Source organism: Oryx dammah, unplaced genomic scaffold (assembly GCF_014754425.2).
Source record: "Oryx dammah isolate SB20612 unplaced genomic scaffold, SCBI_Odam_1.1 HiC_scaffold_22, whole genome shotgun sequence".
Taxonomy (NCBI): domain Eukaryota; kingdom Metazoa; phylum Chordata; class Mammalia; order Artiodactyla; family Bovidae; genus Oryx; species Oryx dammah.
This window is the reverse complement of record NW_024070206.1, coordinates 61,520,048-61,526,064: the sequence shown is the minus strand read 5'-3', so window position 1 is coordinate 61,526,064 and position 6,017 is coordinate 61,520,048. Positions and strand designations below refer to the sequence as shown.

The 6,017-nt window shown below is 49.8% G+C and overlaps 1 pseudogene; it reads left to right on the top strand.

Moving 5' to 3' along the window:
* Positions 1-1,992: 1,992 nt before the first annotated feature.
* Positions 1,993-6,017, top strand: part of LOC120880854 — a 23,962-nt pseudogene continuing 19,937 nt past the window's right edge.

The window sequence follows — 6,017 nt, the reverse complement described above, 5'->3', positions numbered from 1 at the left end:
CCCCCATGGGACAGAGTTGTCTGGCACCCCAGGGTCAAAGATAAGAGGGCGAGTTCGCAGCAGATTGACGGAACCCCTGTACCCACTGTGAATTCATTTTAAGTGCCTGGAGCGAGGTTGGTCAAGCCCTTGCTGAGCTCAAGTGAGGGAGTCAGTCAGGGAGAACTGAGCTCAGGGTGAGAGTGAGGGGCAGCTAGTGCAGTCAGTCCTTGTCACCCCGGTGGGTTCTGGGGACACCCTTGAGTTCAGTGGTGCCGTTTCAGTAGCCTCACTGGAGGCTTGTTTGGGGGGTAGAGGGGGCAGAAGCCCACTTAGAAGCCGTGCTCATTCCTAGTGGTGGTGGTTTCTGAAGCAGTTTATACTATTTGGTTCGACAGTGAACCAGTATCCTTGCAGCGTCGTGTTTGATGGTGGGCCTGAGCTGTGGGCATGGCCTTCCTTCTCCTGCACCCCACACTTATCTGTCGTCTTTTTGGCAGCCCCTCCCCCCTCTCTGCACCCTTGATGGTGGGCCTGAGCCCAGCCCCCCTGTTACCACGGAGCCTCTTGTGACTGAGTGGGTTCCAGGTTCCAGGCTCCTGGGAGATGTGCTGGAGGCAGAGCCTTTGTGCCATTTCTTCTAGAGACAGCAGTCCTGATGGTCATAGTGTGAGAGCAGTGTGTCTGAGAGTGGTGTGTGAGAGCGGTGTGTGAGAGTGGTGTGTGAGAGCGGTGTGTGAGAGTGGTGTGTGAGAGCGGTGGTGGTAGTGTGAGATCAGTGGTGATAGCTCGGGTGCTGAGGTATCCTACCGTGAAACAGCAGTTGCCCCTGAGTAGGGGGCAGCCCCCCTTCGCGAGGATGGGTCGCAGAAGGACCCGCCTATGGGCACTTTTCCAGTGCTGCAACCCCAAGGCAAAGGCCAAGACAAGGAAGAACTTGGCCTCGGCCCAAGTCCTGGAAGCAGAGTGGCCTGAGGTGAGAGCAGCCGGGGGCTGGGCCTGTCGGATTGGCCTTCACCTGGCGAAGCGTTGGGGTTGTGTTTCATTTTGTTAGCATGGTTATGGGCCCTGCCGGCCAGGGCATTTTGGCCTTCTGGGCAGGCTCGACCCCGGCAGGTTGACCTTGTAAGTGGTTGTGCAGGTGCTGTGTAGAGAATGGGCGGGGGCCCCACAAGAAGGGAAACACTGGCTGGAGGAGTCACTGGGGCACGTGGATTGAGCTATAGAGTCAGTCCTTGAAGCAGAAAGGCTAAGCCCCTTAACATCTCCCATCTTACAAAGCACAGAACAGTGTGTCCAGTATCTTAATGACGGGTACCTACTGCTTACGTGTATAACATACACCCTCATAGCTTCACATGTCTACTATGTGCTTCTTACAAGTGTTGGGCAGTATTCTAGGTGCTGAATACTCAGTATGTGGTAGGGGATACATAGCCCAGATTTGTTTATTTGTGCAAAGAAAAATAGAAGAATGAAAGACTCCATGTGGTTCAGTTTGAGCAAGTTCACCACGTGGACAGCACCGTGTGCATGAAAATTGTGATAAAATACATATAAAATGAATTTAACATTTTATCCAGTTTATTGAATGACTGGGTGACTTCAGTGGAGTCAGGCTAACAGATGGCCTTGGGGTGCCATCAGCCTTTTTCCCAGAGGAACACTCCAAAGCCTGGTGGCCTGTAGGTCTTACCTTTCTTCCTCACTCTCCCCAGCGGTTCTAGGTCACTTGTCTGTGTGTCGTTTAAGAATCTCTTTATCCACTTTGTTGTTAGGTTTATGTTTAGGGAAGTTTCTCAGACCTCCCTGGGTCTTGAGAAGGCAGGCTTGGATTCTGGGTTCTCCCCTGCTGTGTGCCTGCCAGGTCGAGGTGGAGGCTGAAGGCTGGTCTGAGTTGTGGTGGTCTGTGTGGTCTTGGGGTCAGTGGATCCCCTCTTTTCTGGAGGGGCAGGGAGACCCTTTGTGTGGAGCCTAGAGAGACTTGACAGGGTCAGTCTTCAGAGTCTTGCTCTCTTTTTAATTTGTGTTTGCATTTAGTTACTTACTCATTTAACTGTTTTCTAGGAGTTGGCAACATCTATGGAAGAACTCAATGTATGCCGGGAGCAGCTTCTTGCAAGAGAAGAAGAAATTGCTGTGCTGAAAGCAGAGAGGAGCAACACCAGGGTCAGTAGGGGGACTCTCACGTGTTGACATTTGCCCCGTGGGGGTCACCGCTGGGCTCCGTGTTGCTCTTTAAACTCTGTCTGGTTTTCAAGTCATTTTTCACATCTTCCCACTGAGCAGACCAGAGTGGATCAGTTTGGGGTTCTCATACTTTGCTTCAAATTTATGATGAGAGCTAATATAATTGTAGTACATTGAGGGGGGAGTTCTTGTAACTTACATTTTTGTCCATGCTACAGTTGTGTGGGGTCTTAGTTCCCCGACCAGGGATTAAAACCCATGACCCCTGCAGAAGTGTGGAGTCTTAACTACTGGGCCACTGGGGAAGTCCACTCTAACTTTAGACTGAACTGGCAGAATTCCGACTTGCCTTAGCATGTTTCCGGCTATAGCATGAGGCTGAGAGGAATTATTGGCCCTGAATTCAAGTATGAGGTTGAAGGTGCTCCTTTGGCCCTGCCCTGCAGCTGCTGCTGGAGTGCCCGGTTTCCTGGTAATGCGCCGTCCCTCCGGATGACGGCGGGCAAGCGGCAGGCGCATTCCCCAGCCGGCATGACCAGCGAGATGGAGGTGCTCAAGGCACTGAGATCACTGTTTGAGCACCCACAAGGCCCTGGACAAGAAGGTACCAGCCACCTGGCCATCCTGGATTTGTACACTTGCTGCCTTGTTAGGTGGATGATGCATATATTTATGTAACTAGTTGACTTTTGAGCTTCTTGAATTCTTGTAAATACATTTTTTCTGTAAGAAGTCAGAGTTTTATATGGTTAAAAAGTGTTGCCTGCGTACATGCTCAGAGTTTTTGCAACCCTGTGGACTGTAGCCCACCATGCTCCTCTTTTCCTGGGACTTCCCAGGCAAGAATACTGGAGCGGGTGGCCATCTTCTACTCCAGGGGATCTTCCCGACCCAAGGATCGAACCTGCTCTCTTACATTGGCAGGTGGATTCTTTACCACTGATCCACCTGGGAAGCCCCCAGTTAAAAAGTATTAGTTGGTATAAAAGTCTCAAGATTTATTATATTCTGTATATCAATTTGAAACTAAAAACTAGGTAATAGAATTATTTTAGGATAACATTTTTTTCCTCTCAAACTTAGAATTTAAAGCTGTTAATAAGCAGATTTTCTTGACGTTAAGATCAATGAGTTACATTAAATGTATTCTGTTATAGTAGCCACGTATTAGGGTGCGTATACAATGGCACCCCACTCCAGTACTCCGGCCTGGAAAATCCCATGGGTGGAGGAGCCTGGTGGGCTGCAGTCCGTGGGGTTGCGAAGAGTCGGACACTGCTGAGTGACTTCACTTTCACTTTTCACTTTCATGCATTGGAGAAGGAAATGGCAACCCACTCCAGTGTTCTTGCCTGGAGAATCCCAGGGACAGGGGAGCCTGGTGGGCTGCCGTCTATGGGGTCACACAGAGTCGGACACGACTGAAGCAACTTGGCAGCAACAGCAGCAGCAGCATACACTTAAGAAGTGCACTAACGTATATGCACACATTAACACACGAGGAGCACTTGAAAAGTGTAGTTTGTTAGAAGAATTAGGTGCCACACATAAAGAAGTAAGTTTGATCAGTCATTGTGTAATTTCAGTTAGTTCAGTTCAGTTCAGTCACTCAGTCTTGTCCGACTCTTTGCGACCCCATGAATGGCAGCACGCCAGGCCTCCCTGTGCATCACCATCTCCCGGAGTTCACTCAAACTCACGTCCATCGAGTCGGTAATGCCATCCAGCCATCTCATCCTCTGTCATCCCCTTCTCCTCCTGCCCCCAATCCCTCCCAGCATCAGAGTCTTTTCCAATGAGTCAACTCTTCACATGAGGTGGCCAAAGTACTGGAGTTTCAGCTTTAGCATCTTTCCCTCCAAAGAACACCCAGGGCTTATCTCCTTCAGAATGGACTGGTTGGATCTCCTTGAAGTCCAAGGGTTTGTCATTTGTATCCTTTCATTTTAAAAAAGTATGAAGGCTGTAGTGGTGGACATCAGATATTATTTATCTTTCTAATTGAGGACCAGCCCACCGGGCTTATTTTAATGACTAGTAAACTAGACTTGTGGCTCAGAGCTGCAGGATCTCTTAAGTACCCCTTTGTCTAGTAGGAGACAAATTCTGACTCTAATCACCTGGTTCTATTCGGGATGGATAGCATCACCATGTATTTTCTTTCTATGCTGTATTTTCAGTTTTGAGTTGAGTTTTCCCAAATGGAGTTTTGCGGTCTTTACTTATTTCTTTATTCTGATTCAAATTTTTGGTTTTAGCTGATGATTCTTAAAGAGAAGAATAACCCGAAAAAGATACTAATGGACGGGGTGCTTGATGTAAATCACAAGCAAGAAAACATGCCAAGCGCCAATGGAAAGGCATGTCCTTGGTCTCACTCTCTGTCTGGTTCTTGTCTTACTATCCAGTCTGTGCAGGGCTGTTGAGACCTTTCACCAAGGCACCATGTAGGTCTGAGTGGCCGTGAGGGTGAGGGTCGTGTGAGCTCCAGAGCGCAGAAGGCAGCTTTGACTTCACCGATTTCCCAGAAGTCCTGCGTTCCCTCCCTCCCGAAACAAGGCTGTCTAAAGTTTCCTTTCCCCCTTAGAGAACTTGCGACGGCTCTCTAAGCTGCGAGGAAGACCTGGCTCAGGTGATCGAGCTCCAGGAAATCATCGAGAAGAAGTCATGGGAGCAGAGCCAGATGAAGGCCGCCTGGCAGCCCTTCTGCCCACGTAACAGAGCTGAAGAAGGACCAGGACACGGCCAGGAAGGACCTCCTCAATCCAGGGAAGTGAACGTGAAACTACAGCGGGACGTCCGCGAAGTGAGTGGCAGTGGGCACGTCTGTTGTCCTGAGGCGAATGTGGGTCCCCTGTTCTCCCAGCGATCTCAGCCTTGGCATGGCTGCGTGAGCAAGAGCAGAGCACTGGCGAGACCGCGACTAGCTGCCTTCCCCGCCTCTGCGTTGAGGTCTCTGGGGTAGAAGAGGCCTGGTCCAGGAGGTCCGTTGGCAGTGGACCAATATGAGGGCAGCCCTGGCGCTGTGCTGCACCCTGGCTGTGGACTCCTCATTTCCACAAGTTCTAGGGGGCCGAGTTCAGTTCAGTTCAGTCACTCAGTCATGTCCAACTCTTTGCAACCCCATGAATCGCAGCATGCCAGGCCTCCCTGTCCATCACCATCTCCCGGAGTTCACTCAGACTCACGTCCATCGAGTCCGTGATGCCATCCAGTCGTCTCATCCTCGGTCATCCCCTTCTCCTCCTGCCCCCAATCCCTCCCAGCATCAGAGTCTTCTCCAATGAGTCAACTCTTCCCATGAGGTGGCCAAAGTACTGGAGCTTCAGCTTTAACATCATTCCTTCGAAGAAAATCCCAGGGTTGATCTCCTTCAGAATGGACTGGTTGGATCTCCTTGCAGTCCAACGGACTCTCAAGAGTCTTCTCCAACACCACAGTTCAAAAGCATCAATTCCTCAGTGCTCAGCCTTCTTCACAGTCCAACTCTCACAGCCATACATGACCACTGGAAAAACCATAGCCTTGACTAGACGGACCTTAGTCGGCAAAGTAATGTCTCTGCTTTTGAATATACTATCTAGGTTGGTCATAACTTTTCTTCCAAGGAGTAAGCATCTTTTAATTTCATGGCTGCAGTCACCATCTGCAGTGATTTTGGAGCCCCAAAAAATAAAGTCTGACACTGTTTCTACTGTTTCCCCATCTATTTCCCATGAAGTGATGGGACCAGATGCCATGATCTTCTTTTTCTGAATGTTGAGCTTTAAGCCAACTTTTTCGCTCTCCTCTTTCACTTTCATCAAGAGGCTTTTTAGTTCCTCTTCACTTTCTGCCATAAGGGTGGT